The 25577-nt window shown below is 43.5% G+C and overlaps 1 long non-coding RNA gene across 1 annotated transcript; it reads right to left on the bottom strand.

The window, feature by feature from the left end:
* Window positions 1-7113: 7113 nt before the first annotated feature.
* On the bottom strand, window positions 7114-24162 carry LOC137164703 (uncharacterized). The gene is made up of 3 exons (XR_010923170.1): window positions 24031-24162; window positions 9261-9460; window positions 7114-7246 (listed from the first exon to the last, which is right to left on the bottom strand). It is a non-coding gene; the product is annotated as an uncharacterized lncRNA (long non-coding RNA).
* Between the last annotated feature and the right edge of the window lie 1415 nt (window positions 24163-25577).

Below are 25577 nucleotides of genomic sequence, written 5' to 3'. Positions count from 1 at the left end.
ATGTAACCACTGATGAGTGTGTTGATAGGGTTCTGGCCCCCTGGTGCTGATCCACAGAAGATAAGAGTTGTTAGAGTTGCTCCTTGTTAAGCTTTGGCACTTTAACTCAAGCTCCAGCAGCCCAGCTGTTTTCGATCTAGAGATCCCTGGTTCAATCCCTGATATGTCAGCCAAAATAGCAACCATCACATAAGTGGTGGTTTAGCTGGGATCTGAATTCCTGGAGGCCTTTGATGCCTTGGGAAGAGCTTCCTTTGATCAGAAGTATGTAACCCAGTATGAGTTTGTTACAGGACCTCTGTGTGCTGTTCCTCAGAGGATATGAGCTGTTGCTTCCCCAGCTACAGAGCTGTGTGTTGGCCAAGAGGATGGTCATCATACATGCTCCTCAAACGCTAAAGAGGCAATCCCTGTCTCAAAGTACTTATGATCTAAGCCAAACAATAATTGACGAAGGAAGAAAACATGAGAAGATCATGACATTTGAATGGCTTAGCTTTTGCACATATCTTGTTAGTTTCAGTTTTGCTCTTTGTTTCTTAAAAATTGCTTGATATACAATAACTTTGATTTTTTTCAATACTTTAAAATAACTGTGTAGTGATTTAAAGTAGGTGGCTAGTGGTGGGAGGATTATTGAAAGAAATGACTGAGAGGGACAGCCATAATGCTTGAGGGTGGGTTCTCACAGGTAGATGTTGTGATTAACTGAGTTCTGTAGTTTCCATGTCCCAAAGCACACACTCAACCATGTTTTCGTCTCACACAGATTTACTGTATTTGTGCCGTTAGGGAGTCAGGCAGGGAGTAGCTGGACAGAGATTTTTTTGTTTTGTTTTGTTTTGTTTTTGGCAAAAAATCCAACATTAATCTCTCAGCGTTTATAGAACACTGGAGATTCTCATCTGAAAGGTGCAACGTACAGTAAATGCAAAGGATTGGGTTATCTCATTGGCCTCATAACATTTGCTCTTCAGTCTGGGTACCATCTTTTTCTGCAAAAAAATTAATTCCAAAACAGCCATTTTTTGTCAAAAAAAAAAATGTTTTCAGTCAAATAATTGTGACCAGATCTAGAAAAGATGACTCAGTTAAAGTTTACTTGTTGTAACTGATGTAACCTGTTGTAACACAGGATCCTTGTGTTCTCTCATCTCATTTAGGGTAATGACTGTTGAGACTTGATCTTTGGCGTATATACCTGTCACCGGGAGTTGAAAATTCTCCTTTATTTACTTGAAATGTCTTCCAGTTCTTTCTTGTAGTTTTTTGGGGCCCCTATAGCTGCTCAGCACAGAAAAAAGGAAGGTAGTTTATAAATATTTGGTGAGATTAGGAAGGTTGGTGGAGGGGGAGAGGCTATTCTGGTAGCAACAGATTGCTTCCCTGAGGTGAACTCTTCAGCCTGATATTTGACATTCCCACTAGCAGATGAGTGTGGCTGAGAAGATAGCAGAGAATCAAGAGGCCTAGGACATTAGCGGGGAGCAGGTGTTCGGTTGGTTGAGCGTCATGGTGGAGCTTGGGGCTTTGGAGAATGGATTAGAGGTGAGGATTCAATGAACAGAGAGAATGAGAAAGCTGGGAGGGAGGGTTGTCTGGGAGAGCCTAGGGCAGCAGCGGGGGAGTGGTAGGGGCATTACCAGAGCCTGACCTTGTGTCCCACTTGCCATCTTCCCACTATTTTCTTCCAGTGCCTTGGTGCTTGCAGCTTCCCAGTGGCTGGGATCCAGGAGAGGTAGTGGTGCCACTTGGCTGCCTGCTCAGCAGGCCCCACACTAACCCAGAGATCTAAGAAGAGATAGGGCAGGGGAATGGTGGTGCCTCCCGTCAGCTGTGCTGGGTAACAGATTGCGACAGGGCTAGGGGGAAGGTGCCAATGCATGACTATCACATGAGATACCTGACACTTGGCAGCCCTTTGGGTGTCACTCTCAAAGAGGTTTGGTTATGTACCAGAGCCCATTACGAGGAGGGCTTTGCCTGGGTTGAACTTGTATGGAAAAAAACAATTAGTGAATGGGAGTGCCATGATACATAAAAAACGCACAGTGTGACGTTTAAGAGAAAGCACATAAGCCTTCAAAGCAAAAAGGCATGAAGGCAAACTGCACAGTCACATCCTCTTTCTTTTTTGACATCATTTGCTATATCAGCTTAGACGGGGTTTTGAAATGTTCATATTGCTTTTTCGTAAGTGATGCGGGTTCACTGGGCCCTTTTGTAGCTCTCTTCCAAGAAAGCTGGAGGAGCTGGTCCTTGAAACCTGTAGGCTGCTACCAGATGTCAGCAACTGAACAGCTTGTGTTTCCAGACGCTCTCAGGAGCACTGGAGCTTCCTTAAGGTGGATCTGAGAGGATGCAGGCCACTCCAACCTCATTTGATAGTTGCCAGGCAATATCTATTTAAAACTCACACAAATTTATCATTTAACTATGTTTCTTTCTTTTGGGACCTGTGAGGATTATGTGAGTAAGAAGATTTAAGACACAAAATTCTTCTTCTAACAATAACAAATTCACCTCCACCATGAAAACGTTTCACTCTTTTTGATTAAAAGTATAGTTATTAACATGTTTTAAGGAATTATTTTTCTGGATTGTAATTTCTTTTTTCAGCATATACTTCTTTTAAAAAGTAATTCAGATTGGACTATCTAACTTTCAGGAGGACTCTGATACAGTCTTCAAGAAACACAACTGCTGTTTGAGAAGAAATAGAGTTAAATTGGTCTTTTCCCTTTCAAAACCCATATTATAATTTCTAGTCTAATAATTTCTAATCTAATTGACATTTTATTATTAGGTACCTGTAATCAGACTGAAAAACAGCAGTCTCCTGATTTGGCTTTCATTTAATTAATGAGCTACTGACAATATGGCTAATGTATGCAATCAACCTAGGAAGATTATTAGGTCCTGCTAAACCCTGGATTCTCTGCTTCTTGACATGCTTAATGAATATTTTTTCACATATATTCATAACTTCAGTTCTGGCACATTAGGAAAGAAAAATGAAGTGCTGAAAAGTTGCTAAAAATGTAAAGCAAAAATAATGTAATCAAAAGCATGGAAAGAAAATGTTGTGCTAAGTAGCCGAGAGCTGAGCCATGATTTTGATAAGGGTCCTGTGTTACAGTGAAAAGCGGATCCAGCCGAAAGGGAAGAAGATGGAGGGGCTGGCAATAGGGTTGTTAGTAGTGCTAGACTCAGACTTTTGTAGTTGGAGTCCCACTGTAACAATGACAAAATACTTACATCAAGTGTTTAAAATGCAAACACTGAGTATTAAAAAACCATCACTAATGTATATGCCTAGCTCATAACGCAGTATGAATCCTTTCTAGTCTTAGCGTTTGTAAGAATTCCACCAGGTCTTTCTTCCCTCCTTCCTTTTCAGGCATGTAATTCGCGTCAGATTTTTTGAACAGTAGCTAGGGAAGGCTATTACCCTCTTGTGGTCAAGATGTGGAACTGAACCAACATTCTACAGCTTCAACTTTGGGAATGTCAAACAAAACAGAAGGGAAATTGCTGATTTGTCTTTTTAGAACAATATTGCAGAAACAGTGTTGATGAGCATTTGTATGACTTCCAAATGGCTGTTCAGCTTGATCATATCTGCATCACTTAGTATCCACATGAATGGCTTTTGTTTTTTTGGCATGACTTGTTCTTCATACAGATGCCCATATGCAGATATGAACAAGGGCATTTGTGCACAGATTATACATTTGCTATTCATTATTCACCAGGCCTTATTTTCCTGTTTAACAAATTCCCTTCTCCAACCAGAAAGCTGAACCAACATCACAGTGTATGACTTATGTAACCCAGGCACTCAACACAAATAACAAACAGCAAATAGTCAAAGCAAACAGTTTGTGAACAGCCCACAGGCTGTTCTGTCTTGGCCACTGGATGAGTACCTAGGAATAATGAATATGTTCTCAGAAATCAGGATGAGCTTTCAAATACTTCATGAACAGGAAAAAGGATTAAATTTGTTGGATAATTTATTTGCAACAAATAATTCCACTGGTTCTAGTAATATTTATTTTCCTTAAGACAGTAATTCGATCTTTAGTTATTAAGGTGATATCAAATTACAGTGGAACTACCTGCAAAATGCTATTCAGTTTGCATTTTTTCTAGGCTCAGAACAAAGGGCATGCAGACACACATAGGGCAGGATCATCTTGTCCAGCTGAGCTGTGCTAAGCACAGTTCCAGAGGGGGAGATGCAAAGGAGACTTTATGCCACTTTTGGTGTTCCTCAATCCTGGAGTCAGTAAGAGGCTGGTTAATTCTTGGCATAAATTACTGCAGCCTCAAGGCTGCTCGGAGCCTGGGGGGAGGGGAGGAGGGACCTTTCCAGCAGTTGGAAATGAGCAGAAAACAGTGTCTTTAAGCCCCACTCCCTGTGCTAGGTGCTTCATGGTTCGGTGGTATAGAGCTACTATTCAGCCTCTGCCTCACCTTGGGGTTCTCCCCTTCACAGGACACTCCCTGCATAGCCAGCTAAACCTGAATTATGGCACTTTTGAGCCACTGCGCAGTGCAAAAGGTCATAGCATGGAGGATCTGGGCCACTGCTTAAAATGGGAGGGCAAAACTGGGAAAGCAGTTATCCAAAATGAGCCCTAGAGGCGATGCTGGACTGCACTAGACGAAAATGCTTTGTACTGCACTTTTTCAACCTTGACATGGCATATATGCTCAGGACTATTTAATATATTAGCAATAACAGAATCATTATTAATCATTAAAGTGCTTTTGGTATGAAGACTTGGGAAGAGGCCAATTATTATTATTATTATTATTATTATTATTATTATTAGCTATGGTAATTTTTTTATGAATTACTATTATTATTATTATTTATTAGAGTTGTAGTAGCACCCAGAGACCTTAGCCATACTTCTGCTATACTAGGCACTATACAATCCGTAGAAGAATGACACACTCCAAACCAGATTTTGTAGTCACTATGCAAGTAGAGCTTTCCTTAGCTCTACCCCCTGGTAGTAGGACTTGGCACTCATCAGAGCTGCACCTGCTACAACCATCTAGGTAGAGAAAGTGAAGATTGTCACTTGCAAAAATAGCATGGAATCTTTGATTATCAAGAATAGTCAGGGCCTCTGTTTTATATCTTGTTTGCCAGATAATCTCTCTAGCATTATAAGGGTCTCCTGGCACCATTCTAGAGAATAGGTTCATCCTGACTAAGAGGGAAGAAAGTCATCTTCTGAATTGCCAAAACAACTTCTTACTGCAGCTTGAGCATTACTCGGGTGACTCCAATTCACATGTTGACCAGTTTATTAACTTATGAGGCTTGATAAGATCCCAGCACAAAACAATATGGAGGCATGCAAAGAGTGGCAGGTTTGGAAGCTGTCCTGGCACATCTAGCTCAAATGCCATCTAGAGGAAATCCCTCCCTTGTGATACACTGGTGGTTGCAAATGTGAAGGAAATTTGGCAACAATATTAGTGGAAAATAAAAAGAATTCACTGTGCCTTCTTGAATCCCTGGGCCGTGATTTGGCAAAGCATACAAGCATGTATTTACAGCTAAGGATGTGTGTGATGAAGTAAAGAAACCTTTTGCCAGCATGGAAGATGCTAAAGAGAGCCTTTGGGCCCAGCTAGCCCCGCCCCATTATACCTGCAGCCAGTGCCAGGCCTGGAGGAGATAGAAAAGGAGGGAACTTGGCTCAGTTTGGGGCTGACTGGTGAAGAGAAAGGAGCTAGCTGCCTCCCTACCTGACAGGAAAGATCACTAGCTTGTTAGTCAAGACAGCCATTAAGAAACAAGCACCATCTCCCTGGTCAGAGGAGACAGAGGAAGCACGGAGTGATGGAAGCATGGTTCTGACCCCTCCAACACATGGCTGCCCCACCTAGAGGAGCCTGGGACTGCAACAGGATGCCATTCAGGGTCCGCTATTAGAGACAAGCCACCACTGCAACTTGGACTATATGGGCCATGCCCCAAACTGAAGGGACAGTAGGAGGAAGTAGCCCAGAGGAGTGAATGTAGACACCCTAGTGGGAGGTCCCCTACTCAGGGGTTGACTTACACAGAGCCCTGGGCTGGGACCCAGTGGATTGGGAGGACTGAGGTCCCCCTCCCTCCTGCCCCCACCCACCTGCCTTAAAGACTGAGGCACCTCAACCAAACAAGAAGCTGGAAATCAAACACTCTAACCACTAGGCTGCCCAGCCCTCCAAATTCTCCTGTTACAATGTGCTCAAGTACTCTGTTGAAGCAGAGCTTTAGTGCTTGTCTATACAGGGACACTCAAGGTTTGTCTCCATTGTGCAGCTGCGCTGCTGTAGCACTTTAATGAAGACACCACTACACTGATGGGAGACCATTTCCTGTCAGTGTTGTTAATCTACTTCCTCAAGAGGCAGTACCTATGATGACAGGAGAAGCTCTCCCATCTACACAGGGGGTGGGATTAGGTCGGTATAACTACATTGCTCAGGGGTGTGGATCTTTTACACCTCTGAACGATGTAGTTATACTGATATAGGTCTATAGCGCAGACCTGGAAAGTTAAGGTAAAGCAACTAAAGATGTGAAGTCAATGAGCACTGGTGCACTGTAACTTAATTCTCTTTGGAGTCACAGAGAACTAAGGCCACTTTACTTCCATATGAGGGAATCCATGCAAGTGTTTAATGTGCCATAGCCTATGCACATTGACTTCACACGTTTAGTTGGTTTGCCTTAACTTTCCTGTCTGTCCCATGAGGACATTGCCTTAGGGCTGGTCTATACTGCCACCAGTGGTCGATGGGAGATTAGCAAGCTACACAATGTAGCAGTCCTGCAGAAATCAAATTTGTTAGTCTTTAAAGTGCTACGGTGAGAAGTATGTACATTCGGCCAAGATTTGGCCTAGTCTCTATATTCAGCCACTTCCCAGTGTTCAACAGCATGCCCTACTTCTTCTCACACATTCCATACGTCCTTGTTGATTGGTTTTCAAAGTACAAGCCAGTCTGGCTTCATTCAGGAAAGACTGCCCCCAAATTATGATTTATGATCATCTAGAATGATTTTATTTCATCTCTAAATTAACATCCAATCAGAAAGGGGTAAAAACAAGACTTTTTGAAACAATAACAAATAAAGAAAGCATTAGGTATTAACAACAAAAATTTACTCCATCATTCACATAGTGGTGTGTGGGATTTCTTTTTGAAGAATCGATGGTTAGACAAGAAGCTACGTGCAAAAAGAAAAAAAAAATCATGAAATTTTAGCCAGATTTTTTTCTGTTGTTAATTACAAGGCTCTGAATCAGCTGGCTGATTTATGGCTATCTTTTCTACAGAGAATAGTGAACCATATGCCCTTAAGTAGTATTAACCCTGCCAAAGTTATGTTTTTTGCTGAAAGGACTCTGGAGCTGCCAGTGCAGTCACTTTAATCTGTTTTGCAGATTAAGAGAGAGAAGCACAAAAAACCTATTGTACTCTTGCTTCTTTTATAGTACAGCATGGTATGTAATAGCTGGGTGCAAAATCACTGTGGTTATATGTTCAGATGAAAGTGATAGGAACCTGGACTGATGTTGTTTTAAATAGTAAACATAATATATTTAAGCCTATTAAAGCAGTTACTGAGGGTGGGATGAAATGCGATGATACAATTTCTTCAGTCCTCGTCTACAGTAGCACTTTTGTTGCTCAGGGGTATGGAAAAAACCACCCTGAAGGGCGACATAAGTTTTGCCAGTATAAGTGGCAGTATGGACAGCACTGTAGGCAGGAGATGCTCTTCTGCCAACATAGCTACCTCCACTTGTTGAGGTGGTTTTATTATGTTGGCAAGAGAGCTCTCTCCCACCGATATAACACATCTACCCAAGCGCTCTTACAGCAGTACAGCTGCACTGATACATCTGTGTTGCTGTAAGTTTAATGTGTGGACTAGCCCTCAGTCTTTTCTTGAGCCAGTTTTTTTATCTCGATGAAATTGCAGTGAAATTATACATATATTTTAAATGCCAGACCTCTGATCTGTGGTTCTTGAACAAAGCGTACAAGCATGTTTTCTGCAGATTTTGTAAATTTACCACCTCATTAACCCTACTATGAAAGGGTATTGACTTGATTTATTATAAAATTACTGCAAGAAATAAGAAATATTTCTTAGTGTGTTTAAACTGGGGCAAATTGCAATATGTTTTTTAAAAATATTCTCTTAATTTAATCCTTCATTGCATAAAAAGGCATTTAAATAAATATAATTATCAGTGCATTACAATTCTCCAAATTAAAGCTCTGGAACCCAAGACTGCAAGGGACTATTAACATGATTAAAGGCCTGAAGGACTTGGTCTGTGTTCCTCTCCACCTATATGCACATGAGGGCCTTACTCATGCAAGTAGTCTCATGGAAGTAAAAGGTTGCAGGATCAAGCCCTTTATTTGGTTCTAGTGTGTGCATATTTATATCCGTATCACCATGGTTTTGCTAACCAATGTTCTGGTAATGGTAACGTGTTTGTTGATTACTAGTCAGTCACCAGTGGCTTGCTGTTAAACTAAGCCTGGTCTACACTGACAAAGTTAGGTCAATGTAAGTTGCCTTGTGCAACTTGTGCCTATTTGTGCATGCATCTACACTCCAATTTGTCTCCAGCCAGCTTAAGCGCCCTGTTATAGTGACAGAGTAAAACCACCTCCCCAAATGGCGTGGAGCCATTGTTGACCTACAGAAGTTGATGCAGTGCAAGTGTGGATACTTCATGACCTGTGTCAACCCTAACTATCCTCCAGAAGCTGTCCTACAATGCCCTATTCCTTGCGAGAGTGACTGCTCTGGTCATAGTCGTAAACTCCACTGCCCAGGAGTCACAGAGACTGGAAGCCACACACCCTCTTTAAGCTCCTTCATGTATTTTTGAAATGCCTTTTTCCTGATTGTCCACCTTGGCAAGCACACCTAGCAGCTCTCTTCTTGCTGTGCAGCACTACCCAACATGCTGGCTCCACACACACTAGACACCCTCCTGCTTGGAGCAGACAGGAGGTTTTGGATCTCCTGGGCTTGTGGGCACAGCGATGGATCAGCCATAGAAACATGGACCTCTATGAACAGCTTGCTCAGGGAATTCAGGCAAAGAGGTATGGCTGGGATCAGCAGCAGTGCCGTGTGAAAATGAAGGAACTTTGCCACTGGGATACCAAAAGGCCAGGAAGGCCAACAATAGATCTGGTGCTGATCCACTGACCTGCTGCTTTTAGAAATTGCATGCCATACTTGTCAGAGACTCCACCAGCACTCTGCAGACATCTCGGAGAAGCCCAAGACACAGACCTCGATTGTGAACAGCAAGGCAGAGGACAAGGTAGATGTGTTGAGGGGCTCCAGCCATGCTGAAAGCAGGGACCTGTTCGAGACTGCACCACAGGCTAGCCAGCATGGATGAACCTGATGGAAGGGAAGGGACTTCAGTTAAGTGTGTACATGCATTTTTCCTTGCAATGTTTAAATTTCAAGCTGATGCCCAGCCCAGCCCCAAGTTCACAAAACAAAGGTATTGACTTTGCATTGTTTTACTCCTCTGAGAAGTGGTAGAGGTACAACAAACAGAGCAGCAGAGTTGGCATCTGCTTTCATTCCCCTGTTGGGTTAGGTGGGGGTGGAGGACATGCAGACCATTTTGTGTATGTATGTAGGGATGTCCCTTTTATCTGTATTCACATCCTACACACCGCTGCAATAATGTTTGCACAAAATATGCCTTGTAGGGTATCATTTAAAAACTAACACCACACTGGTCATTAATATCATTGTAAAATGCATGTGATAATCTTATTTCTGAAGTTATGAATTCTCTCTGTATGATGTTACTAGCACATGTTTAAAACAAAGACAGCTTAGCATAGGTAAAGGTGATAAACAGGTTTGTCCTTGTAGGAAGGTGCAGTGGCCTTCCTCTGAGCCTGGGCCCGAGGAAGGGCCACAACCGTGGGGCCGGACAGTAAAAGAATCGGCAGTCCAGTCTGCCCAGCAACCAGGGAGCCGGCCAGTGATAGGTCCTGCTGGCCGGCCAATCCGGCAGCAGAGGGGCAGAGCCTCAGCCAGGGCTGTGAATACAAAAAGCAGGCCCCACAGCTCAGTAGGGAGAGAGATGCTGCTGGAGGCAGGTGTGCCGTCCCGCTGGCTGCAGCAAAGGCATGAACCGGGCCGGGCCGCTGGCCCAAGCGAACACCTCCCGGAGCAGAGGCCCCAGGAATGGCCCAAGCAGCCAACCCCTAAGGGTTGGATAGGACCTCCAGGCCCCCTAGACGAGCCTAGGCTTACAGGCCCCAAGGATTGGGCCAGGCCTCTGAGCCCCAGTGACTGGACTGAGCCTCCTGAGCCTGAGGGCTGGGAGATCCCCTCTAAGGCTGGCCCCAACCTGGAGGAGCTGCCTGATGCCAAGCCCCCAGAGACAGGACAGGACATGGAGGAGCTGCCTGAGGCTGAGCCATCCCCTGTGACCTGGAGGAGCTGCCCCTCTCAGAGAAGCTCCCCGCCTTGCCACCTGTGGATGAGGAGGGACTGGTGGGCCTACCCCGGGCCATGTTCCCCAGTGACCCCAAGGACCGGCCGACACAGGTACCTGGGGATACGGGGAGGAAGTGGCCCAGGGACAGCCATAGCCATGGCTGAGACAGGGGCAAGCCCCATCGGCATGTTGAGGCGGGAGCCCCGCCAACCCAGTAGCAATGCCTTTGCCACTGCTAGGGCCCTGGGCTGGGACACAGTGGAGTCAGGTGGGCCTGCGTCCCCCTTCTCTCCCCCCCTTGTCCTCGCCACCCAGGGAGTGCTTGCCGTCCCCTGCTCTACCAACCAGAGGACACTGCTTGCTTGCCCGCCCTCCCTGCCTGAGGGCTGGGGCTTGCTTGCCCGCCCGCCCTGCCTAAGGGCCGGGGCAATAGACTCATAGCAGGTGCTAACATTCCCCTTGTAGGAAGATGCAGTGGCCTTCCTCTGAGCCTGGGCCCGAGGAAGGGCCACAACCGTGGGGCCAGACTGGACCCCGTGCTACAGTCCTAGACAAAAAAATATAGGTCAATTTACATATTAGTCATAAAAAAAGTTATCAAGATTAACCAGCAGGGATTATCTTGAGCCTGAATTTGAGAGACCAAGAATTAACATGGCTCCTGCACCCCAGAGAGACACAGGAGACTGAATCCCCAGAAGGCCTTCCTAGTGTTGAGAACAAAGACAATTCTTTGGGAACATAAGGGTCAGAGAGAGATTCCATCTTTATCTTTCACCTAAGAAGACAAGGCAAACCTGCACTTCTATGGAAGGTCCTGACAGAGAGATAATCAGCCATTAAACAAAGTATAATTAGTGAGAAAAACCTTCTTAAACAAAGTCTGTATCATGCTAGATTAAGTTTTGGACTTTTAGATGCATGTTTTCACTTTTATTTGCTTGTAACCATTCCTAACTTTATTCCATTCACTTGGCATCACTTACCCTATGTCCTATTGTTAATAAACTTGTTTTTAATCTAAACTGACCCAGTGCTGTGTTTGAATTGAAGTAACTGTTAACTCCAGTACATTTGCAAGATGCTGGGTATTGACTCTTTTTAAAGAAGAAAACAAACCATATTATTTTTCGGAGTCATCCAGGAGAGGACTGGACAACTGAGGACAGATGTTTTTTGGGGCAATTCAGGATTGGAAGTGTATTGGGGCCATCTTGCCAGTTGTAACCAAGGCTGGTGGAAACCAGGGTGGGGCTGTTGCGGTATAGGCAGACTGCTGGGAGCAGAGTGCTGAATTAGGGCTTGCACAGCACTCTGACACTCAGGATGCTGGCCGTTGGTGTCTGGGCTCTGAGCGACAGCAGCAGAGCATTTAAGGCACCCACAGTTATGGGGCAGGTGGTGACACAACCCCTTACAAGTCTGGATTGCACCCCAGAATGTGACCTATCCTGCGGAGAGATCTCACTGAAACTTCCGTGGAGATATTCTGCAGTTCTCTCCCGAAGGTTTCCAGGATGGCTCCCTTATTTCTTCCTCCATGTTAGGGCACTTTCCCATGCCGCTTTGCACTCAGCTTGTCTGGCCCCGTTGTAGTAACTAGGCTAGCAGCTTATGGACATAAGGGGCAGCTGTGCTCTCTGTGCCTTTGTAACCTTCAGGTGTGATAGATCAGCTACAACCACCTCTACCTGGTGGAAAATAGTTCCCATATTCAGTGCCATTGCCCTATACTCATATAAATCGAATAGGGACTGAAATGTTATTGTTTCATGCAAAAGAAAATCCTTTCCCCCCTGCTCTTGCCACTGGTAGGCTGGACTACACAGAATCGTAAGATTGGAAGGGACCTCTCGAGGTCATCTAGTCCAGTTCCCTGCACTTATGGCAGGACCAAGCATTATCTATTCTAGACCATCTCTGTCAGGTGTTTGTCTAACCTGCTCTTAAAAACCTCCCATGATGGAGATTTCACAGCTTCCCTAGGCAATTTTTTCCTGTGCTTAAATATACTGACAGTTAGGAAGTTTTTCCTAATGTCCAACTTAAACTTCTCTTGCTGCAATTTAAGCCCATTGCCTCTTGTCCTATCCTCAGAGAACAATTTTTTTCTTCCCTCCTTGCAACAGCCTTTTATGTACTTGAAAACTCTTACCATGTCCCCACCTCAGTCTTCTCTTCTCCAGACTAAACAAACCCAATTCTTTCACTCTTCCCTCATAGGTCATGTTTTCTAGACCTTTAATCATTTTTGTTGCTCTTCTCTGGACTGTCTCCAATTTGTTCACATCTTTCCTGAAATGTGGCAAAGAAAGCTAATTAGGTTGGTTTGACACACTTTGTTCTTGACAAATCCATGCTGACTTGCTTGTCACCTTACTATCTTCTAGGTGTTTGCAAATTGATTGCTTAATTATTTGCTCCGTTATTTTTCTAAGTACTGAAGTTAAACTGACTGGTCTGTAATTCTCCGGGTTGTCCTTATTTCTCTTTTTATAGAGTGGCACTATAATTTCTCTTTTACATTCCTCTGGAATCTCTCCTGTCTTCCATGACTTTTCAAAGATAATTGTTAATGGCTCAGAAATCTTCTCAATCAACTCCTTAAGTATTTTAGGATGTATTTCATCAGGCTCTAGTTTCTTAAAGACATCCAACATGTCTAAGTAAATTTTAACTTGTTCTTTCCCTGTTTTAGCCCCATATTCTACCTCATTTTCACTGACATTCACTATGTTAGACATCAAATCGCTGCTAACCTTGTCGCTGAAAACGGAAACAAAAAAGTAATTTACCACTTCTGTCATTTCCACATTTTTCTGTTCTTATTTTCTTCCCCTCACTGAGTAATGGGCCAATCCTGTCCTTGGTCTTCCTCTTGCTTCTAGTGTATTTGTAGAATGTTTTCTTGTTACCCTTTACGTCTCGAGATACTTTAATCTCATTTTGGACCTTGGCTTTTCTAATTTTGTCCCTACATACTTGTGTTGTTTGTTTTTATTCATTCTTTGTAATTTGACCTAGTTTCCACTTATTGTAGGACTCTTTTTTGAGCTTCAGATCATTAACAATCTCTTGGTTAAGCCAGGGTGGTCTCTTGCCATAATTCCGATCTTTCCTACACCGTGGGATAGTTTGCAATACTTCATTATCTAGTCCAAAGCTGAAGTGTCAATAAGCATTTCTAAGTAAAAGTGTTTGAGATTTATTTTGCTCTTTTGTTGTGACTGTAAATCCAAGGGCACATCTGTCTGTTTTTATCAGCAGCTTCTGGCATGGTGGCCTAGAGGGGTGCCACCTCAGGATGCCTGGCCCTGTTGAGGAGAGAAAGAGGACTAGGGAGGACATGTTCAGTGAGAACCTGAAAGCCAGTGCTTCATTGGACTGTGAACAAAGGGCCTGGAGGGCCAATATGACTGACAGCCTGGATAAAGGCTTAGGCACCCCCACCAGGAAAAGGAGCGGGAGATGCCCCAGGACATAATGGGTCTTCTAAGGCAGAAAACTCAAAGGCTGCAGATCCTGGTTGACTCCCATGTCCAAAAATCCGGGACGCCCCATCCATTGCAGTCCTGGGTGCCTTTCCCAGCTCAATGAGACATATTTCATCCTAGTTCTTGTTGAGCTGACATGTTCTAAATAGAGTGTAGCCGTGGCAGCATGAACAGCAGGATGGGCTACTTGCCCCAAGTATGTGCCTAGGGTCTTGAATGGGTATGTACTTGGGGGTGGCTAGCTCCTTGCGCTGCTGTGGCTATGTTCTATTTTTCGCGCATTAGCTGGATGAGAACTAGCGTTAAGTATGGGAAGTATATCTCCAACTCAAAGTGTAACAGAGCAAAACAAAACAAAAAAAAGGCCACCTCAGCAGCAAGTCTCAGAGCCTGGGTCAACTGACTCTTGCTTACAGACATTGCACTTTGGGGCTAAAAAGAGCAGTGTAGACATTCCCTCTCAGGCTGAAGCCTGAGCTATGATACTGACCCTGACTGACTTGCCAATTTTCAGAGCCTAGGCTCCAGCCCGAGTGGGCACATCTACATGGATCTTTTTCACCCTGGAACACAAGTCCTGTGAGCCTGACTCAGTTGACCCAGGCTCTGAGACTTGTTGCTGTTTTTTTCTCTTTGCAGTGTAGAGATACCCATAATGTCTTTGGGCCTCAGTTCCCATGTGTAAAATGGGGATAATAGCACTGCCCTATCTCACAGTGTTCTGAGATGAATATGTTAAAGACTGAGATGTTTGGTGATAGGATGATGTGGTGATAGGAGCCCTAGAAAAAGCTTAGATAGATAGAAATACACAGGAGAGATGGAAAAAAGATGTGGAACTCAAGAAAGAAAACAAAAATTTAATGACAAAATTAATACTCTGGGCCAAATCCCTAAGTGCAGTTTATTGGAATAGTTCCATAGAAGTCAATGCAGCTATGCTACTTTATATCAGCTGTAGAATATATACATATGGCCCAATATACGTACAATATAGAACAGCTTTGTGTATCGGCCTAACTTTTTTTAAGGGGTATTTTTCTATACCTATTGTGTAGCACAGCCTTCCCTTTCGCTAGAAATACAAGGCTTTATTCATTTTTTAAAACAGAATTATCTTTTAAAAATGGGTTGAAATTTCAGAGAAAAGATGTTCTGAATCTGAGCTAGCTAGTTCAAGAGGTTTGCAAAATGTTGAGCGTGAAGTTTGCCCCTTCTTTGCAAAATGTCTTAATCATTATTTCAAATAAGAGCCAGACTGGCTCAGCCCTATGTTTGAGAATATTTTACATCTGTGTTTCATGTGAAAAATATCACACAGATCTCATTACATAAATCTGGAAAAGATTTATTTGGGGGGAGGTTAATAAAAAATTCAGCTGATGTATCTTGTTTTAATTAATACTCTTCACCGATGAAAAACAATTCTGATTTTTTGCTTATAATTAGCAGATAATGCTATTATAGCCCCAGTTCAGAAAGGTACTTAAGCATGTGCCTAACTTTAAGCATCTGCCTAGTCTCATTGAAACCAATGGGAGTACTCACATGCTTAAAGTTAATAACTTGCTTAAGTACCCTGCTGAATTGGGGCATGGGGGTTTTTCTGGTTTCCTTTCTGGCTTCCAATTGCTCATTTATGCATAAAAAAAATCAAGTTAAAAAAAAAGAAGAGTTAAGCAATATAAAGGTGTGATATTTTTTAAAACTGCCATGTTATAAAAGAGTTAGCCAATAAATGGCCAAGTTAAGCAATACATACTTAGGGCTAATCTGATCCTCTTTCCCCTGTCTAATTTTGAATTCCTGTGTGTGGCTTTATAAACCTTATGAGAGAGAACAAGTTAGCTCTTTCTTTCTAAACTTGACCAACCCTCTTCTAACACACTTTTATATTGTAGATGCAACATCTATAGATAGCTGAACTCTTTTTTTCCTAGCTTGGTTATTCTTTTACACATGAAATGCTTTCATTCAGATTATTTGTGCTGCAGAAAAATGGTAAGAATGTATAATCATATTAACAGAGAGCTCAAGCCCATCCCACCCCCTGGGTCTGAAAGGGCCTTTATTATTTACGATAGACTACACTTAGAGAGATGCACTTATTTACTGTACATGTCACTGTTTAGATGGTTGAAACCGAAGTTTTTTGTATCATGAAATGCAATGGCAAACAAACACATGTCATTTTTTCAAACTAATTAAGTCAACACATCACACTGTTAGCACCTATAGTGTGCTTAGAGCTGTTCACACACACATGAAGACACATGGTTTACAATCATGCCTGGAAGCTAGGCTATTTGAAATGAACTGTATTTGCTAAATAAATTGTAGCGAGTTTGGTTATTCTATACTATTTGATAAATCAGGAAGGAAAAAGAGTGAACCCCAGCAGGAAGTAATTAACATAAAACATAGTTTCAAAACAGAGTATTTGTTCAGATGCCCAGATGATGTGGATAATATTTGAAGGGTAGCAAGAGTTAGTACCAAATGTTAAGACTCCTTTTTAATTAGAGGCAATATGGTCTAGTGAATAGGGCACTGAACTGGGGTCTATTTCTTAGCTGTGCTGTGGACCTACTGTGTGACCTGGGCAAATCACTTCATCTGTCTCTTCCCTTTGGCCTTTTGTCTTGTCTTTGTGGTTGGAAGCTCTTTGGGGAAGGGACTTTCTCACACTATGTGCAATGCCTACTACGAGGCCCCCCCAGTGTCATATGGGGCCTCTAATTGCGACTGTAATACCAATAATAACACTTGGCTTATATATCTAGTTTACAAAACCTCATCTCTCACATAGGCTCAAAGAGTTCTTTGAAAAGGTGAAAAGATGTTGATAATGATATGCACCCATGAAAAAGTAGGAGGAAACGTGAAAGGATTATATATTTTAAAGCAATAATCAACTTAATTAAGCACAAGGTGGATGAGGTAATATCTTTTATTGGACCAACTTTTGTTGGTGAGAGAGCCACTTTTGAGCTTGCACAGAGCTCTTCTTCAGGTCTGACATCATTTCTCTAATATCCTGGGACTGACATGGCTACAATAACACTTAATTAAACATGGTCATTTAGGAGTACAATTCTAATTGTGTAATGGCACTTGAACTAAAGAATGAGGTAATGTACAACATGCTAATGAAAACTTTTAGTGCCTCGCATGGTAAAGCTCAAGAAGACTGTGACACACACAGAAACATTGATCCTGGAAACACCGTGTTGGGTCATGTCACAACTGCCTAGAGAGAGCTGCTGAATGACAAACATTGTGCTATGGGGGATAAAGAATGTTCTGCTCCATGAGGTTCTCATACATCTTAACAGTTAGGATGTAACTCATGGTCAGGCCTAGCTAGCTCTGCTTATCACAGCTTTTCCATCTATTTGTGTTTATAGACTGCTTAGCTTTTATTTTGTAAGTAATTTTGATTAGCAAAACAAATAATTTTACTTAAGACCAGCTGAATTGAATTTAAGGACTATTAAAGTTCACAAGCATGGTCTGATCAACTGAACACATTCCAAAGAAAGCTGTCAACTCAGGGAAGGCTGAATCATGAGACAAGTTATGATCTAAACACTACTTCCAGGCAAAGGAATACTGGGGGCCTGTGATGGGGTATCTACCCTACACAAGGCAGAGTAGGTTAAATTTAGCTCAATTAACCTAATATGCTGTACCTGGAGGAGAGCCAAGGATCAGTAAAACCTAATGGAAGATGAAGCTCAGCTGGGAAAGAGCAGGTTGGGAAGTAGTCTACAGTTACTCTCTGGGAGGAGGGAGTCTGCGCAGGGACTGGATGATAGAGAAGGAAGTAGGAAGGAGTCCAGGGAAATAGTGACAGGGTATGGGAGCAAGCAGACTGTAGTTGCTAGACATAATGGCCCTGGGCTGGAACCAGAGTAGTGGGTAGGCTTGGGTTCTCCTACTGGCCACTGGGAAAGTGGTACAGACCTGGTCTTGGACCAGAAGACTGTCTGGAAAGGCATGAGGACAGCTGATTCAGTGGAACTTTGATACCCTGGAAACGGATGACTATACAGTGACCTGGACAGAGGACTGAGTCATGAAGAGGGAGCACTGGGAGCATCGATTTCCCTATACCCCCTCCTGAACTCTTCCATCACCTCCCCTCCAGTGGTCAGTCAGGATGAAGAACATATCAAGAACCAAGAATATACCAACATGTTATCTGAAGGTTCAAGTGGTGTATCTATATCTGATTAGCTACCTACTGAAGAACAGTGTTTCCATGACCTAAAGGCAGTTGTCGGTCAAACTTTTATTGAAGTTACAAAAAATGGCTACTGGTGCACCTCCTGCAAAAAAGCTTACGAAGAAGAAAAGCTTCCCACTGCTACAGCTGGAGGAGCTTGATTTGCCAGACTAATCAGCAAAGCCAATAGCAATAAACGATGTGAAAAGGCTGAAAAACACAAAGCGTCTAGACTAGCAGAAAACCTTATAAGTCAGTCACTGTGAAAGCCAGTTTTAGAAGTACTTAATAAGGCTGTTAAGAATGCCGTAGACACAACACAGTTTACGTGAACAAACATGGCTGTCGCATCATTCTTTCTATTTAAGCAAGAGATATCACACACTACAAACTGGAGGTCAACGTTAAGTGCATTGTCACTTGTTAACCTTGAAGTTGGACACTGGTTCCAAACAAGACTAGCAAATGCTCACTGTAACTGGGAGGTGTGGCCTCCCTCGGAGATTGACAGCGAGGGAGAGCCAACCCGCCCCCCCGGGGGTTGGAACCCAGGAGTACACCACCTGACTGGAAGCAGGTAGGTGGGGCTAGGAATATAAAAGTCAGTCAGAGCTGAGCGGCCGAGGGAGAAGGACGCCTCTCCCTGGGTGCCTGTGCCTGTGCCTGTGCCTAGGGCCACACCTGACTGCTCCACTGAGGAGAGGTTGCCGGAGCTACCCACGGCATGGGGCCCTGAGGACCTGGAGGAGCTGCCTGAACCAAATGAGCTGGAGGAGACCCCCGGATCATACGACCCGGAAGAGTGGCTGCTGGAGCTGCCCACTGCCTGGGGACCTGGAGGAGCTACCCAAGCTGCCAGTCCCCGATGAGCCAGAGGGGACCCTGTGACCCAGAGGACCTGCCTTCCACAGACGACTCCGAACAGTTCCCAGACCTGCCGTCAAGCAATGAGGCCGAGGGCCAGAGCACCCTGAGGAACCGGGGTATGGCTCAGGAGACCAGGTACTATAGGGAGAGGGTGGGAGGAAGTAGCCCAGGGGAGCTGACTACAGTCCGGCTGAGCTTGCACTTGCTCTGAGTCAGTGTGTTTTGGTCAGAGCCCCACTGACTCAGTGATGGGACAGCCCGTCACTGACAGGGCCCTGGGCTGGGACGCAGTGGAGACAGGTGGGCCTGTGTCCCCCTCCCTCCCCTCCCAACCCCAATCTAGGGGGGATAGCCCACAGAGGGCCAGAGCCTGTTCCTTGATGCCTGCCATGCCCTGTCAAAGGGCTGGGGTGGAATTAGCTACTCACCCTGCTGAGGGCTAGAGACTGCTTCCCTTCTGCCTGCCCCACTCTTCATAAAGGCCGGGGCTTTGGGCCATTTCCTTGCCCCTCTGGGGGCTAGAGACCGCTTCCCCATTGCCAGCCTGCCCTGCCGGAGGCTAGGCCTGAGACTGTTGCCTCGCCCTGCTGAGGATTGAAGGCTATTCCCCGCTTCCTGACTGTCCCGCTGAGGGCTGGGCAGTAGACTGTTTACTCGCCCTGTGAAGGCTGGAGTCTGCCTGTGGTGACGCCCACCCTGCCTAAGGGCCAGGGTGTCAGAACTGTCTACTCGCCCTACGCAGGGCTTGAGACTATTCCCATTTGCTGGCCTGCCCTGTCTAAGGGTCAGGGCCCTGAGCTACCTGATAGCCCTACTAAAGGGCTAAAAACTACTATCCCTAAGAGGTGGGACCTGAAACCAAGGCTTGCCCTGCTAAGGGCCAGAGGTGGCCCCTTTATTTTGGACTCCCCGCAGGGCACAGGCACCGGGAGGTGTGGCCTCCCTCGGAGATTGACAGTGAGAGAGAGCCACTGGTGCCTCCCACAACAGGAGAGCCTCTACACTCACTATCTTTCTGCAAGAAACTCAACTGACTGGTTAGAAGCATCCAGTGCAACAGTGAAAGACTCAACAGTTGAAAAAGTGAAGAACTTTCTCACCACACTAAAAAAACTTGCATACATGGTGGTTGAGTGCACACCCATGCACATGGGAGTCAAGCATTAAGTCATTGCATATGTTATCTTGATGTCAGTGGTAGGCCAATAGATTCATTTCTAGATGTTCAGGTTATAGAAGACACATCGGCTGCATCTGTGACAAACCACATCTTTGAAAAGTTAAATGCTTGTAAATTGGACACCAAACAGATGGCTGCTTGTGCATTTGATGGAGCTGCAAACTTCTCTGGAAGACAGGGTGGAGAGAAAAAGACATTTGTTCAGAGAAAAGTGTAACCCTAATCTTTCCTATACACACTGTAGAGGCCATCGTAACTTCAATTCCCAAAAAGATAATGAAGCAAATAATTAAGCAATCAATTTGCAAACACCTAGAAGATAATAAGGTGATAAGTAACAGTCAGCATGGATTTGTCAAGAACAAAGTGTGTCAAACCAACCTAATAGCTTTCTTTGACAAGGTAACAAGATGGAGAGGAAGCAGTAGATGTGGTATATCTTGACTTTCATAAGGCTTTTGATACGGTCTCGCACGACCTTCTCATAAACAAACTAGGGAAATACAAGCTAGATGGAGCTACTATAAGATGAGTGCATAACTGGTTGGAAAATCATTCCCAGAGAGTAGTTAGCAGTGGTTCATGGTCAAGCTGGAAGCATATATCGAGTGGAGTCCTGCAGAGATTGGTCCTGGGTCTGGTTCTGTTCAATATCTTCATCAATGATTTAGATAATGGCATAGAGAACACACTTATAAAGTTTGTGGATGATACCAAGCTGGGAGGGGTTGTAAGTGCTTTGGAGGATAGGATTAAAATTCAAAATGATATGGACAAACTGGAGAAATGGTCTAAAGGACATAGTATGAAATTCAATAAGGCCAAATGCTAAGTATTCCACTTAGGAAGGAACAATCGCTTGCACACATAAAAAATGGGAAATGATTGCCTAGGAAGAAGTACTGTGGAAAGGGATCTGGGGATCATAGTGGATCACAAGCTAAATATGGGTTAACAGTGTAACACTGTTGCAAAAGAAGCAAACATCATTCTGGGATGTATTAGGAGGAGTGTTATAAGCAAGACACGAGAAGTAATTCTTCTGCTCTATTCCCTGCTGATATGGCTGCAACTCTAGTATTATGTCCAGTTCTGGGTCCCATGTTTCAGGAAATATGTGGACAATTTGGAGAAAGTCCAGAAGAGAGCAACAAAAATGATTAAAGGTCTAGAAAACACGAGTTATGAGGGAAGATTGAAAGAACTGGGTTTGTTTAGTCTGGAGAAGAGAAGACTGAGGGAGGACATAACGGTTTTCAAATACATAAAAGGTTGTTACAAAGAGGAAGGAGAAAAAATGTTCTCGCTAGCCTGTGACTCTGACTTGTTGGGCTTAAACTGCAGCAAGGGAGGTTTAGGTTGCACATTAGGAAAAACTTCCTAACTACCAGGGTAGTTAAGCACTGGAATAAATTGCCTAGGAAGGCTGTGGAATCTCTGTTACTGGATGTTTTTAAGAGCAGGTTAGACAATCACCTGTCAGGGATGGTCTAGATAATACTTAGTCCTGCCTTGAGTGCAGGGATCTGGACTAGAAAACATCTCAAGATCCCTTGCAGTCCTATGATTCTATGATCTACTAAACTAGCTCTAGTATGAGCTGCAGAATCTTCCAAAGACATTAAAAAGTCAAATTGAATGTCTTTGTTAAACAGTGTCTTTTTTTTAACAAGAGTCCAAAAAGGCTGAATGTCTTAGAAAGAACAGAAGATACTCTAGGACTGAAGTTCAAATTAGTCCAACCTGGGAAAACCCTCTGGCTTTTCATGAGCAATCCTTAGCTGTTCTATTAAAATTACTGCAACTGTTATGACTGCCTTTGGAAAGTATCTACAAAGATGGGATGCATCTGAGTAGTGAGGCTGGTGGATGACTTTTGCTACTATGTTCAGAGAAGAGAGTCACCATTCTTTCTCTTGTAAGTCTACTGTTAAACCACTTGGGTCATTAAACAATGCCATCCAGGCATCTAGTACACAGTAATAGATCTTTGTCCAGCAATAGAAGCTACATTTGGATCAATCAGAGAGATATCCATTGAAAATGTACTGGAAGAAGCAAAGACTTCAGGCCAAAAGTAGACTAAGGAAGATTGATTGATTCCTTAAGTGAGGAGGACAAGAAGTATTTGTTAAGCCCTCTGAAAAAGTACACAGACCTGATTCTTAAAACTCTACAACAGCGACTTCTGGATTCTACTCAACCTCTACGTAGCTTTCAGAGATACCTGTCTTATAAAACGCCGATGGAATGAGGCAATGCCAGCAATGGGCGTGCAATGTGATCTGGACAGAATAGAGAATTTGAACATAGTGAAATTTCACATGACGAATGAAGATTGACTTCAACTTCTTTTTTATCATCACTAGTGGCTTGATCTGATCTTTGTGCTCTGTTTCCTGGGATGAAAGAAATAGGAATTCATCTCTTGCTAATCCCAGTCACGACAGCTACAGTTGAGCATTCTTTTTCATCATTGAATAGAATTTTGTGTTCTGAAATAAGTCGCCTTCTGCCTGATCATGTGAATGAACTAATGAGCGTGTCAATTGAAGGACCGAGTGTACCAGACACATGAGAAGCCACCAAAGATGAATGCACTGCATCTGGGAAGTTCATTAACAGAGTTAATGAAATTACAAAATTGCAAAATTACAGCAAGAGACCAAGAAGGATGTAGATGTAATGCTTCATAGAAGGCTTGAGTAGCTAACTTTAATTTGTGTGATGATTTTAAAACATGAGTTAAATCTAATAAAAAGGTCATGAAACATTTCTCAGTTCTTACTACGGTGCCATACAGCTCACCTTCACCCTCACTGTCTCATCCCTTGGCCCTCACCGCCTGTAAATTCGAACCCCTTGCCCCAATTTTAATTTATGGGGAAATGCCGACTGCAAGCCCTGTAGAGTGAGGAAAGACACAGTGTGAGCAACAATCAGAAGGGGGCATCTGAACTGAAAGGTACTAATCCCTAGAAATAGCCACAAGGAGGCAGCCCAATGGTGAGTAAACCCCATTACAGATTTCTGCTCTCAGAAAAGTGCTACAAGGATGTTGGCTGTGGTCTTTAGGGGGTATGGAAAGAAGCAATAAAGTGTGAGGGTTGCTAGGCACTAGACTGTACTTCATTTTATGTACAAGTGTATTTACCTACTTTTAAAAACACATGCTGTGATTGGTACAAGGCTGGCAGGGGGTACAGTTAGAACCCTTCTTCTGTCTGGAAAATTATGGGTTGGAAGTGAAGAGAGGAACGAAGAGTGCCCTCCATAATGTGAATAGGAAGGAAATAATGGACTTGATGAGCAAGACAAGTATGCTCCATTAACAAAGCAGCCTCAAGGGGATGAAACTTAAAAAAAAACTTGGCTTTCAAGTAATTATGTTTTTGCAGCTGCAGCTTGACTGTAAACAGGGAACATATTTTTTCCTGCTGAAGAGGGCATAGTACATAAGTGGGCTAATCAATGGTGTAGGGAGGAGCTAAACCCAATCAACTACACCAGTGTGGTAAGAACTGCAGAGTTAGCTGCTCTTTAGTAGTCTGAGGAGCAAACAAAACATTCATACAAAAAAGTACTTCATACAGATTCACCCTACAGCATTGTGGGGCAAGTAGGAATCTCAGGGGATCAACAGGGCCCATAAGCTAAAGTAGTAGGAGAAAAACTATATGTGCTACGTATGCAGAAATAGATAGACCAGCAAAAGATTTAGTCCAGGTCCACATTTACCTGAGAATTTGGCGACAGTTGACAGGAGCTACTCAAGCTGCGCAGAGTAGCTTGCATAACTCTCGTCGACTTCTTAACTTCCGTTGTGCGTGACATCTCCACTGCACTGCACCGATGGGAAATGCATTCCCATTGATGCAGCGCTACGCCATTTGAGGGGGTGGTTTTCGTGTGTTGACTTCCGGATTGATTGAGCGAGTCTTTACTGACCGCTCAATCGATCTAGAAAGATCAATCTGACGGGGGCAAATTTGCTGCTGTCAGTGTGTACATAGTCTTAGTGTTATCTGACTAACAAGATAACTGGATTCTGCTGAGACTGTGGGTCTGTAATGGCTGTAGATTGCAATGACCCAGTCTTGGCTTTCTACGAGTTCAGGAAAAATCAGGTTCTTTCATTCAAAATTAAAAACAAATACTATGAAGAAAGAAACATTGATCTTGTGTTTCTGGCTTATTTACTCTCCTTTTTCTGTCTATTTCCCCAATTCTCAGATTCCTTTCAGATGCCTCTCCAGCTTTTCATTTTGTTCCTTTTCATCTTTCTCACTCTGAATTGAGTCACTCTTCCCCATTTTCTAGTCTTTCTTTATTTGTACTTATTCTTTTCCTTAATTTCTAGTTTTTTGACTAGGAGAGCTCCAAAGAGCAGGCAGGTACTCCAGCAAGGGTGTTTCTCATTCAGCTGCTGGCGATCATCTTTTCGACTCGGTACATGACCCACCATAGAGTTATAGGGGCCTGTGCTGCTTCTATTGCTGCCTTTCAGATGTGAGAGAAAATCAAGTGAGATGACAACTTGTACTCACTTCTTGTTCCATGTCACACTTTGTAAAACTCAGTGTTATGTCTGGTTAACTTAGAGCAACATTTCTTATTAGGCAATTGCATTTTACTTAGTTAAGTCCCATTATATTTTCAATTGGAAAAAGTATTCATTGCTTCCTGTTTTAAAATGCTGGGTAGTACTCTTGATCCGTTTCTCTCTTTCCACCAATGACAACATTTCAATTGTGGATTAAATGATCCCTGGGCATAGACTAAATTGGTTACAAAAATGTTGCAAAGCACTTAGGATGGAAGATCACTGTATTAATGTAATGGCATTATTATTCTTGAGACGTAATACACTTAGGAGTTTACAATGACACCTAGATTCCACAGTCCCTGTTATCTTACTTTCCCTGAGACCTTAGTTCCTCTTGTGCCGCTGATATATCGGGCAATGTAGTTCCTTCATTGATTATAGTTGTTTGCTAGTTGCGGTACTTCTTCACAGGTGATGCCAGCATATTCAACATCCTTTCCCTCTATCTTCGGTCAGATCTTCCTTGGCCTTCCTCACTTTCTCTTTTCTCCCTCAGGTACCAATTCAGTGCTTGGTTAGCATGTCTTCCCTCTTCCATATGCTGCACATGTCCCACCCACCTGAGCCTTCTTTCTTTGATGACATTTTCTAATATGTCCTGCTGTGTCAGATCCCTCACTCTTGCATTGGTTGTTTTGTCTTTATATGAATTGTGTAATATTTTTCTCGGCCATCTGTG

This window comes from Emydura macquarii, unplaced genomic scaffold (assembly GCF_026122565.2).
Source record: "Emydura macquarii macquarii isolate MOO-44397 ecotype Brisbane River unplaced genomic scaffold, CSIRO-AGI_Emac_v2 contig_2681, whole genome shotgun sequence".
Lineage (NCBI taxonomy): Eukaryota > Metazoa > Chordata > Testudines > Chelidae > Emydura > Emydura macquarii.
This window is presented reverse-complemented; position numbering and strand designations above follow the sequence as displayed.